At 46.2% G+C, this 12,694-nt stretch overlaps 1 protein-coding gene across 1 annotated transcript in view; it reads right to left on the reverse strand.

Moving 5' to 3' along the window:
- Positions 1 to 2,982, reverse strand: part of PLPPR1 (phospholipid phosphatase related 1) — a 119,318-nt gene extending 116,336 nt beyond the window's left edge. The window contains exon 1 of the mRNA XM_054285846.1: positions 2,918 to 2,982. The gene's annotated coding sequence lies outside the window, so the exon portion shown is untranslated. The remainder of the gene's footprint in view (positions 1 to 2,917) is intronic.
- Positions 2,983 to 12,694: the final 9,712 nt, after the last annotated feature.

Raw genomic sequence — 12,694 nt, forward strand, 5'->3', positions numbered from 1 at the left:
CCAATGGCAATAAAGATGCTGGTTACTATTTCTGTGTTTATGCTCCATCCAAACATCTATCTATAAAACTCCAAGAGCTTTAGGTGTTCTTCAGAAAACAACTGTGTTTCCAAATTGATGTTAGCACCCAGTCTTTTCAGTGGTAAGATTAAAAACAAAACAAAAAAACCCAAAACATTTAAAAAATGCCCTGTGATGGTACAGGGCTAAGTCTGAAGAATTCAAAGCAACATCAAGCTGGGCTATCTGAAGAGTTTGGAATTCCTGCAGGGTCTCTCAAAGCACAGAGCATCACTTACACCCAGGCAGAGCCACAGCAGACACTGTGCAGCAGCTCTGGAGAGCTCACCTCCCTGCTGCCAAACACAGAACACAACTGAACTGGTTTAACCCACATGAGAATCTCACCTGGGAAGCAAAGAGGTCTAAAACACAGCAAAGATTTCAAGAAGTCATAATCTGGGGTGTCCTCACTTCCTAAGAAATAAGCATTCTGGTTTCAGACACTCAGAACAAGGTGGCACAGCTGATTTCAGGACCCTTGTGTGAAAACTAGTGGAGAAGTGACCACGGATCACAAGTTGGCTGGGCACAAACCAGGATGGAGTGAAAAGACAAGCACAGAAGCATCAGCACTGCAGAATTTATCTTTGTTCTACCTTTCTTTTGAGGAAACAAAGATGGAGGAAAATAATCTTGAAGGCAGATCTTACTCTTGAAGAGTCACCGACTGAAAAAGTTTCTTTCACCGTAACTTCAGCCAGTACACATAGGATAGCATTAGTGGGTAAAATAAATGTTTCTATTAATCACTGGTGATATGTAGCCATTTTCCATTAGAGAAGTTTGCATATCCTGAGGGTCTAGTGTCACAATAAGTGACAATTCCATAATAGAATCCCAAAGTGATACATTAGCTCCTTGTGAACACAATTAGAAAAACACATGTCCTCCATGCTGCTGTATTATCCACGCAACTGCAATATTTTTGTGGCTGCAGAAAGTATTAAGAAGAAAAACTAGAGCGCAAGAAAGTAGGCTAATCAGTTCAACACACTATCTGATGGAAGTAATAATTATAGATATATCGCCAATTTTAAAAACCCACTAAATACAATGGTAGGTAGACTCCTACCACTGAACAAAGAGGCAGGGTAGGGTGAGCAAAGAAAAAAAAAAAGACAACCAAAGCTGTGAAAGAAAATTGAGGCAGAGTATTAGATAAAAAATCAACTGAAAATTCGAAAGTCTCCTTCTTCAGCTACTGAACTCTCTCAACCCAAACAAAATGTCTGCAATTGCAGGCCAAGCAAAAGGTTCTGTAACTGAGCAGATGTGACTACATGACTGAGAAATTAAGAATTTGGCTCTTCACAAGTTCCTTCTCTCCTCTGATGTTTCATTAATCAGAAAAAAAATTATTATCTTTATTGTGTGTTGAAATAGCCTAATAAGCACCAACAGCCAGCATGGTTCTCATCAGATTTTTGTAGTAATTCTACATATGCATCATATATATGAAACAAGTTCACATCCACCATATCAAAGAAAAAATGCCACTTGATATCATCCTTGCTCAAACATGTTGGTTCAGTTATCTTTTTCAGCATCACTGGTTTTCCACCCAGAGTGGGCAAAACCAACGTTGAAATATGCCACGTGAGAGCCAACAATGAAAGGAAGGAATACAAATAAATATGGGAACGTAGTAAGGAGCTGTTGTCATAGCTCCCAGTGCTTGACAGTTCCTCAGTTGATGTAAATTTTGTCCTTTTTCCTCCCCTGTGTTAAGCCTTGGAAGCAGATTCTCATCCTGTACAGTATATTCAGTTACCTGTACACAAATATATAAAGGACTTCCCCTAAGGTCCTACCAGTCTTTATTTTTAGAAACAGCCAACCTAAAAATCAGACCTGAGAGAGGCAGAGATGATTTAAAAGAGAGGGAGTCCACAGCAATGCCCTCAGATTAAAGGGGATGCTGATATGTGAAGGCTGAGGGGATCACACCCAGCAGCCCCAGCCCCAGAGGTAACCCCTTCTGCAGTAACTCCTATGGAAACCTTCCTTCCCAAAGCAAGCACAAAACCCCCATTGTACAAAAAGGAGAGGTTGTAAAAAACACTCCGTCTTGTGCCCGAGTAGGAGCGGGCAGAAATCTGCGCTCAGAGCCGTGATCTCTGTTTTTTCTCACCATACCCACCTCGTTTTCAGCGGGGGATGTCTGCTGGGGTCCCTGCTCTGTCCCGGTGCCTCCACGCCCCACAAAAGCCCACACCGCATGCAGGACGAGCGCTGTTACTCCGACACGTTAATTCCCCAAGTACTCACCCACAAGGAGCCAGAGAACTACTGCACAACCTCAGAGCTTGCAAATCTCATCTCTCTACCTGCAAGCTGTCATTGACAGCTGATCAAAAACCGCCTGCATTCCCCTCCTCTCCCTGCCACGGAGGTTTTGCTGAGATGCAAAAACACCGAGTGTCAGGGGTCTCTCAAAGCATCCAGACCTGGCAGGGACACCGCACACGGTGACATTTTAGCATCTCTGCTCCACAGCATCTCTCCCCGCATGCGGCGCGTCCATCACGCCCTGCTGCCGCCGCCGCAGCCTCTCCCGAACCGCAGCCCACCCGCACGGCCCCGGCAGCGGAGCCCCTTCCCGGGAGGGCTTCTCGGGGCTGTCCCCGGGAGGAATCCCGAGGGAAAGGGCGGGAGAGGAGCCACGCAGCACCTGCCTGCCACGGGAGAAGCGGCGGTGCCCCCGCGCCGCTCCCGCCGTCCCCGGCACCGACCCACCGCATCCCGCATCCCGCATCCCGGCCCGCTCTGCAGCACGGCGCGGGGAAGCCGCCGCCCCGCCTCGCCCCGCGCAGCCCCCGCCGGTGCCGGTTCCATCAGGGGCATCCCCGCTCACCCCGCGGCGCGGCGGCCCCGCTACGGGCGGCGGTGTCCGGGAGGGCGGGAGGGCAGCGCTCGCCGGGCGGGCATCGTGGGCCGCCCTCCGCCGCGGCGGGCAGGGCCGGCTCCGGGACTCCCTCCCTGCGCCGCCGGCTCCCTCGTCCTGCTCGTCCCTTGCCGCCCGGCTCGCCCGCAGTGCTGCCCGCAGGAGAACACGCTCCGCTCCCTCCCTGCGCCGCTCCTCCTCTGCTTTCCCGGGCACCGGACCCGCTCCAGCCCCCGCCCGGCGGCGGGGCGGAGGGAGGGGACAGGGGCCGGCCAGGAGGGGCGGGCGGAAGGGAGGGAGGGGGAGCGGGACCCCCGGAGCCGCCGCGATTCCCCGGCTCGGCCCCTTCCCCGGGGCTGTGCTCTCCCTGTGGGCTGGAGCGGGTCCGGCATGCGGGGACATCGCTCCGTGCCCTCGGCCCCGGGGACAGCCGGACATCTCTCTGTCCCTTTTGCCCCCCCCCCGGTCCCGCCGCGGGGAGAACGATGCCCCAGGGGCTTCGCCGGCGTCACGGCAGCGGGACCGCATCGGGGGCAGAGGGATGCGGTCTGGGTGACCCGCAGCCGTGTTGGTGCTCCAGAATCCCGGGATTCCCTGGGTTGGAGGAGCCCTGCTGCCTAGAGCAGAGGGGTGACACTGCAGTGGGATGCAGGTCCTGGTCCAGGTGTGGCAGTGCTGGCGTGCCACCTTCCCATGCTGTTGGTGCTCCAGAATCCTGGGATACCCTGGGTTAGGGGAGCCCTGCAGCCTGGAGCAGAGGGGTGACACTGGAGTGGGATGCAGGTCCTGGTCCAGGTGCTGGCAGTGCTGGTGTGTCACCTTCCCTATGCCCCACACAGGGCACCGGGCAGGACTGCAAGGCTGCTGCAAGCTGGTGATGTCCTGAACCCTAAAGCCATCCATGGCCCTGTCCATCTGGGAGCCACCAGGTTACTGAACTCGTGGTATCCAGCAGGACCTTGTCCTCAGCAAACTGCCTGAGGCACTCAGAGCACAAGGAGAGGAGCTTGTGCTTTCTCTGTCTTGGGCTCAGATTTGCCTCCAACTCACAGATGTGTTTCTATAACTGAGAATGGTGTCACCCCAACTACATTCCAGCTAAATTCCTAGTTTGGCAAGGCAAAGAAAAAAGTGACCCAGGAGTTACTCTCCTGCAAATGAGCACTGAGTCCTGGCTTCCCACAAGTGTGTGGCATGTTCTTGTCAATACGCCTTAAGTGTAAAATTAAAAAAAAAAAAATAGCACCCACAAGCTAGAGTAAATCATGCCAACATAATTTTTATCTGTGGATCAATGGAATTTAATTCCTCAGTTGCCAAGATACCTTACAGAAGCATTTTTGGGTGTTCATTACACCACCATTTCATGGACAGGGTGCCCTGTGCCACGTTTACCCTGTGAGGTTGCCAGAGATCACCACTAAGCCCAGACTATGTGTGACCAGTGAGGACCATGGGCCACATGGAGAGCAGCCAGAGGAGTAGTGCAGAGTTACTCACTGAAGGTTTGAGAAGTGTTAAGTTTTGTCTGCTGCAATGCAGAGGAAAACGTTTGCACATCCAAAGCCCTTTTCCTTTGTAAGGCACCAGGAGCACAGGCACAGCCCATTGAAGGATGAGAGGTGTCTGTTCATTTAAGCAGTGCAACAGCATCAGTAGCTTTGGTCTGGCCATACCCAAAGACTGATATTTACCCAAGAGATAAATCAAATTGTATTCACTTTAGGAATGATTGAGTGGAAACTTAACACGAGAATGTCTTTTTTGCAGCTTTCCATCCCTGCAGTTTCATTTGTTTCTTCCATTGTTTCTATCCAAAAGAAGCACCTACTGTCCTTGGTGGACGTAGAGGAGGCAGAGAGAAAGAAAAGCACTCACACCTTTCTGCTCTTTGCCTTCTTTACTCCATCACCAAGCCTGGCATAAGCAGTGCAGGAAAGCATGATTTGTTTTCCTCCTGCTTTTTAGTCATATGGATTTCAGACCCACTTGTCATTTCAGGGAAGCTCAGCTGGGCACGAGGTTTTCTTTCCTAGTGTGGTTGTTGTGTGGCTTTTGTGGAGCTACAGCAGTAGCAACAAGGGCTATTTTTAGCCTAAAGTAGGCCAGGCAGTTCCAGAAGATGTATTAATAGGAGGAACATTTGAGAACAAAACAAGCAAACAAAAGAGAAAACAAACTGAGAAGTGTAAACACAAATAATCTTTTACCAGAAGCACTTGCTAAATAGTAAATATGAGCAACTGCATCCTCTGTCTCAGGGGACATGACCCCACCCCACAGCAAACAAACTGATGCAGTCTCTAATCAATATGTGTTACCTCCAGAACAATCAAACTATCTTCTTTTACCACCACACACCTGGAGTGGGATTTTGAGAGATGCCCAGTTTATCAGATTGCAGCATGTGTTTGTTTCCCAGAAAAAGCACGCCTAGCCTGGAAGTTTAAATAGATATTATTTTCCTTCTTAGAGATTACTACACATTTCTGTTTTGAATCAGAGTGTAGCTGGTACCCAAAGTGTGTTGCCCAACTTGCTGGGAGAATTCACGCCCACATTTGTAGTGAAATCCTGTGGGCAATGTGCAGCTCTCTGCAGCAGGCAGAAAAGAGGCAAGGATGGGTACTGCAGGAGAAAGATTCACATTTTGCTGCTAAAAGCAACAAATCTTAGCTTTCGATCAATGATAATTCAGTAGGAGGCATAGGTATCTGTCATCTCCTTTATCCTTGCTGGAATTTGAAGACTGGATTGCAACAACTCAGCACTCTGTAAATCTTTGTGGAAGAATAAGTGCAGCAACATTCATCACAGACATGTACTTGCCACACAGATTCACAGGGCTGGTTTTAGGCTTTTTAATTTTTCTCTTTTTTTTTTTTTTTTAACTTCTGGTAGTAGTTGGGTATCTTTTTTCCATTAGAAGTTCCAGTAAGACATCTCACATTCTGACTCTCGTTAGAGTCATTCCATTGAAGCCAGTTGCAGAACGTGCTGAGTGCTGTTTGCTTTCCGGAGTGTTTGGGTAGATGCAATCCAGAAATCCAGGACAGCCTGTGTCACCATGATCATACATTACTCCATCAAGTACTGTAGTAGGATGCTTGTAGTGACAACATAAGTGTTTGCTATATATAGCCTGCATTTGCTTGCTGCTAATTTTGTGAGACAATTTCCTCAAAAAGCAGAAAGAATCAGCACTTTTTTCTTTATCTCTCTAATTGACAAGCCCGTCTCTGTGTCCCCATCTGACTTTTTTCCACAGCAGTGTGAATACATACAAACTTGCAGATGAAGTACCATCAGAGTTTAGTGCTTAAGAGTTCAACCTAAGGCCTCACTGTTACTACCTGTCCATAAATTTTTCCTGATGGTCCTTTCAGTTGCAAAAGTATTGACTTTTTATAGCTTTTTGAATCCAGATCAACTTCTAAGTGTTTCACTGTTTCCCAGAAGAGCCACACCTGATTCAAGCCCACACCTCTTGATGCACAGAGCAAGAAAATGAAAACATACATATGCACAGACCAGACTGCAGCTGGAATATTTGTGTACAAGCCATGGAGGTGAAAAGTTTGCAACCAATATGACAAAAAAATAGTTTTAGGACTAATTTAGGGATTTTTATTTTTTTTAGCTGAATACATTCTGTCTAAGAACACTTTAATTATCTTTGCCATGTGCTTGTCAGGCAGCAATGACAGGTTACTGATTCCAGCCCTGCCTGAGCAAAATTAGGATATGAGCCTGCAAAGAACCTAAAGCTGAGTGTGTGTCAGTGATGCCAGGTCAGGTGTCACTCTGGAGGGCAGGGGATGACTGCCACAGAGCTGGCAGTGAATTCAGGCTTGGCAGATTGGTTTCCACCATGCTTTATTTTCTCCTGCTGCCTTGAAATGACATTACACACACATCCCTAATTGCTAGCCAGAGATTTAACCATACCACTGTTTTGGTGACAGATGTTCCTGGTTAAGGAAATGCAGTACACTTAGTTGTGTAAGGCGTTGTAATCTCAATATCAGAGCACATTGCTGTGCAGAATCACAGAATGGCTTGGGTTGTAAGAGACTTTAAAAACCATCTTGCTTCAACTCCACCACCATGGGCAAGTCCGCCTTTTACTAGATCAGGTTCCTCAACTACAGTACTAAAGTCTCTTAAAATTCAGATTTACATGTTTGCCTTATATCACAGATAGAAAAATCAGTTTCTCTAATACCTGAGGAGGCCACTATCACATCTGGAAAATTCCCAAGGGGCTAGGAAGGAAGCAGCATTCCTGACTGGATGTGAAACTCCAAATCAGGCACTTGGCCAGGCTGCAGAGGTGCCATGAGAAGTGGTGAATATCCCATCCTTGGAAACATTCAAGGTCAGGCTAGGACAGCACTGAGTAAAGTGATCAAGTGGAGGGTGTCCCTGTGCCAGACAAGGGGGTTAGAAGGGAATAGACCTTAAAGGCCCATTCTGGTCCAAACCATTCTGAGATTCTGTAGGCCTCTCTTCACAGCAGCCAGGCTGAGAGGCCAAACCCACCTGAGTTGAACAGCAGCCCAGGAAAGCCTCTCATGAGTAACTATGAATGACCTGTAAAATTGCCAGAGTCCTGAAATAGGTCAGGAAGGCTTTCTGCCAGACTGACAGTCTCCCAGCCATTGCAGTCTGTGGTGGAACGCTGCTCAGACCTGGGGAGAGGAGATAGTAGCAGAGAAGCATCAAGGATTTCCTCTCACTCTTTGCAGATGAGGCGCTGCATAGCTAATTAGTCACAGGAAAATGCACCATCTGTTATGCCAGTGCAAGATAACAGTGCTCCACTTCAGCTTCAGGGAGCACCAGCTTCATAAACAGCTCCATACCCAAACCTTCCCTCAAATGGACTCTTTTGGCCACGGGGACGTGCGATGTGAGCTGCTGTTTCTCATTAAACACTCAGTAGGCTAAATGCAAAGACCAGTTTCTTATCGGACATCAAAGGATTCAAGCATAATACACAAGTTAAAGCCCACAGAGAGGGAAGAGACTGATTTCTGACATGTCACACTGCTGCTCCAGGTATGAAAATCCTACAGCTGCAGAAAAGTCTTCACCATGGAGAAGGTTAGCAGGGAATGGGAACAAAGAGGGGTGTGTATACAATGAGTAACACACCTTGCAATGCAGGGAATAATCCAAATTATTCACTCTTTAAGGAGTGAGCGACCAGCTTGCTGCTTTTCAACACCAGATTGATGCTTTCCAGCAAAATAATACCCAAACTACCTGTATATGTTTACATATGCACACACAAGCAAGGCTGCTGATAGAGTATGATGCACCTAAGTTTGGGAAAACAATCTTGTAGCATTCTGATAGCAAATTACATTTGCATAATGAAGTGTACTGGTAGGCAAGCTTGAGCTGAGTGGGCGTAGGCAGGTAGTAGTACGCTTCAGCAGTAACACAGAAAGCTGTTCCCCTAGCACATTTGAGGAGTTTATGTGCTTCAAATCTTGGGGTGTTTTTTAGTATTTTTTAAGAAGATTTAAAAAAATTTCTGGCATTTTCCTGCTAACAAGAAAGAATATACCATTTCCATGTGGATAGCAGCAAATTCATAATTACTGCACAGGAAGAGATGAACAAACCAGAATTTGTACCTAAATGGAGATGCCCTGTATTTTTTCTGGTATGTGCCTAAACCCAGTACTCCAGATAGAGGGTCCACAATATCTGAGAGCAAGGTGTGCATTGCAGCCCAGTTTTCTCTTGGCCTAAAGCCTCAAATCAGGACGCATCCTCTGTGTGAACATTATTTAAACCCCAATTTTTTAGTGCTTAGATTCCTTAAGAACAAACTCTGCTTTTCCACATAGCATTTGAAACAACAAAAATAATTTTAACAAAATACAGACAGTTTCATATTTGGCTGCATTGCAGATCTTGGGTGAAGGGCTGCCCTACACAAAGGTGTACCAATTTAGCTACATTTGTAACCCTGCTATTTATATTCATATCAACTCACAGGAGTTTAGCTTCTCTCCCTTATTTCGCTGAAATAGATTTTAGCTTCTAACCAAGCTACGCAAGATTTTTCCCAGTAAATTTTCATGGGTTTTTTTCAATTTATATTCATTTTCTTAATTCTTGTACAAAGATGTTGAATTGCACTCCCTCTTCAGATAGCGTTCATACTCATTGGGATTCTGTTTTAGTACTCAGAGCTAGTCATTCCTGTTCCATCTTATTTGCTTTTGAACCTTGTTTTAAAAAGCATATTCAGGTTTTGGAGGTTGATCAGAGGGTGGGCAGGCCCTGTGCCAAAAGGTAGCCAACCAATTTTGATGTATTAGTGAAATTTTAAAGCAAAGAGCATGAATCTTGTGGCCTGTGCAGTTTGTACTTTGATGGTGTTTTACTTGATTGTATTTGTTCATGTCGCAGTTGCACCTTAAGCTGAAGTCCAGCAGCATTCATGAATTGGGTAAATCCTTCTGATCATGAAATCCATCAGTGTATTCCTGGACCTCTTCATTCCTAAAGGGAAAACACAAAGTTCTAGGTGCACTTTAGTCTTATCTCTAAGGGTGAGCAGTCAAGCATCCTTATTGAGCTATTTAGTACTACAAGACCTACACATTAAAAATCACTGCTAGACCTGCAGGAAAATGATGGGAGCACTGGCTGGACTCTGGCCAGAGGCTAACCAAGCTAATCAGGACATGGAAAAATTTCAGATATGGTGCAAGCGAACAGTTGGACATTCTCCATCCCTGGAAACATTCAATGTCAGGTTGGATGTGGCCCTGAGCAACCTGATCTAGGTGAGAATGCCCGTGCTTATTGCAGGGTGGTCAGACTAGTTGGGTTTTAATTGTCCTTTCCAACCCAAATTACAGTGTGATTCCACAAGAAGTGACAGTGGTGGGACACTGACAGGTGGTGCCACAGAGGATGGATGGATGGATGGATGGATGGATGGATATCACAGGCACCTGAGGGGGTGCTGTGTGAGATGTGGCCAAACTCCACAGATAACTGGAGGCGGCCCTAAGGACCTTTAGGGAAAGACAGCCTTGTAAAGCTGCCAAACCCACGTAACTCTATCAGGTATATCACATCAGACAGGTCACAGAATCAGAAATATCAAATTTGGTGTCTGGTTGGAAAAAGTAATTTGAAATTGTTGATTTGTGAGGAGACTGAGGTGGATATAAGGAGGTACAGGAGTGATAAAATGAAGGGTTGAGAGATGTGAAAAGGTCTGGAGATGATGTTAGTGGGGCTGTGTGGGGGTAACTGGAAGTCTGCCCTGCCCTTGGGCATGGCAGATGGAGCAAGAGAGTGAAAAACCCCACATAGACCCACTGTCATCATTTGAATGGTGCCAGGTTATGGCCTCAGGAGAACAGGATGAGAGCAGCCCACCCCTGTATCCAGAGGGACCAAATGGATCATCCTTGTGACACCATGTGGATGCCCCTTCCAGGCCTGGTGGCTTTGGGGGCTGAGCACTGTTCCCTAAACAAGCTCCTATTCCCACTCCTTGCTGCTCTCAGGTGCTGCTCCAGGAAGGGCCAAAAGATGCACACTTGTGTCATCTCACCAATTCATTTATTTGCCTCCCAATCCAGTTCCAGTGCCCATTATCTCATGGATACAGGTAAAAATTATCAGTCATTCTCAGTAGTCATTTGCTGCAAAAAGTCTCCTTGAAAGTCTCAGTTTGCACAAGACTTTGAAGGTCTAGGAGAAGCTTTGGAAAACCTCTCCTGCCAACATTAGGGCACAAACAGTTCTCAGGATATCAGCCAGGTGTCTAACACTTTTATTTTTCTCTGGTGTAGGAGTAATTTTTAAAGCACTTGAGCAAGGAAATCGCTTCCCACTAACCGAAAATGAGTTGTCCTTATATCAGGAGAGGACTTGATCACCCTCTACCCACTCTACTTCTTTCCTGCACAGAAACTTCCCCCTCTGTGCTCATCTGCGTACTCATGACTCCACTACAGAGCTCAGAGGCTGCTGTGATACCTCTGAGCAGTGAGGCTTGCATCAGAACAAGTGCCAAGATAAATTTTTCTGTTTCTCTGTGCTCAGCCTAACAAGATCAGCATGCAGAAATACAGTGCCTGAAGTTTAAAATTAATTTGAAGTTTGTAGGACAGCTCTCTAGAAAGTAGGTTATTAAGAAGGGATTATATTTTTGAGTTTAATTGAACTGTCATTTGTCATTTTTGTTAAGTCCAACACAATCCTTGTGCAGTAGCTGAGAATTAGGTGCAGGAGTCCTAATGGTGGGTCAGGAACCTCAGACCTGAACTAATCTGGCAGTTGGGTAATCTTACATCAAAGGGGTCATGTAGTTTGGTGGGAAAATGTGGCATTACACTCACAAGAGCACTCAGGGTAGCTGCTTCATTTCACAGGTTTTGATATTAACCTGCTCGCTCTTCTGGCAAAGCAGATTTTCCATTGGGCATGAGGAACGGAGCTCCAGAAAGGTTGCTTGTGAAGTGTGGGGATTTAACAACTAGAAATGTAGCTGGAACAATAACTTCTTCAGAAGGTACTCTTTGAGCATAACCTCATTCTGTCAGATAGGACAGCAGGAAAGTCAGCCTCAGTGCTTCCCTCCTGCTTCAAGGAATTATCTGAGTGATGGCTAAACCAGCATCGACTTTTCATTTTTTTCTTATTTTTCTTCTTTTGTTTTTTAAGAAAAAGAGACATTACAATGGAAGGAGGGGGTCTGAAGAGGAGTTCCTACAGACCATTCCAGATTTACTGCCCATTGCATTTCTACCTGCAGCTCTTATATATAGAATTGGGAAGGTTATAGGTTATATTCCCAATCTTGCCCTGTATCAGTGTAAGCCAGCTGCACAACCTCTCTGTCTCTACAGCCAGTTTTGCTCAGATTTAGGGCCAGGGCCATGGGTATTCCCTGGATGAGCAGAGGTCTCAACAGCCCAGGAGTTCCCACATTTTTTGAAATATTTAATTTTTTTGTGGAAATGAAAGACAACAGAAAGCCTCGCCTTGCAAGAAGGATGGCTGTGACGGTGTTCACAGGGGTCTCAGCTTGAGGGAAGAGACGAAGACCTGACTCCACATTTCAGAAGGCTTGATTTATTATTTTATGATATATATTATATTAAAACTATACTAAAAGAATACAAGAAAGGATTTCATCAGAAGGCTAGCTAAGAATAGAATAGAAAAAACCGATAACAAAGGTTTGTGGCTCGACTCTCTGTCCAAGCCAGCTGAGTGTGATTGGCCATTAATTAGAAACAACCACATAAGCCCAATCACAGATGTATGTGTTGCATTCCACAGCAGCAGATAATCATTGTTTACATTTTGTTCCTGAGGCCTCAGCTTCTCAGTAGGAAAAATCCTAAGGAAAGGATTTTTCAGAAAAGATGTCTGTGACAGATGGCTCTTTCGGTTAATCAGAGACAAGAAACAAGGAAAGTCAGTGGCTGTTGACTCTGACTTGATCCACCAGCACTCTTTAAATAAGGAATATGCATTTGACTGTCTCCCCTTTTGGGGAAAAGGAGCATCAGTCCAGATCATCACCAGCGAAGGTGATGTCCTGTTGAGGTGCCACCCTGAACATGATGACAAGTCATAGAATCATGGAATGATTTGGATTGGAAGGGACCTTAGAGATCATCTCATTCCAAGCCCCTGCCATGGGCCAGAGCACCTTCCACTGGACCACTAGGTTGCTCAGTGCCCCATCCAACCTGG

This window comes from Melozone crissalis, unplaced genomic scaffold (assembly GCF_028551555.1).
Source record: "Melozone crissalis strain CALT ecotype California unplaced genomic scaffold, PUWL_Pcris_2 ptg000005l_1, whole genome shotgun sequence".
Classification (NCBI taxonomy): Eukaryota; Metazoa; Chordata; class Aves; order Passeriformes; family Passerellidae; genus Melozone; species Melozone crissalis.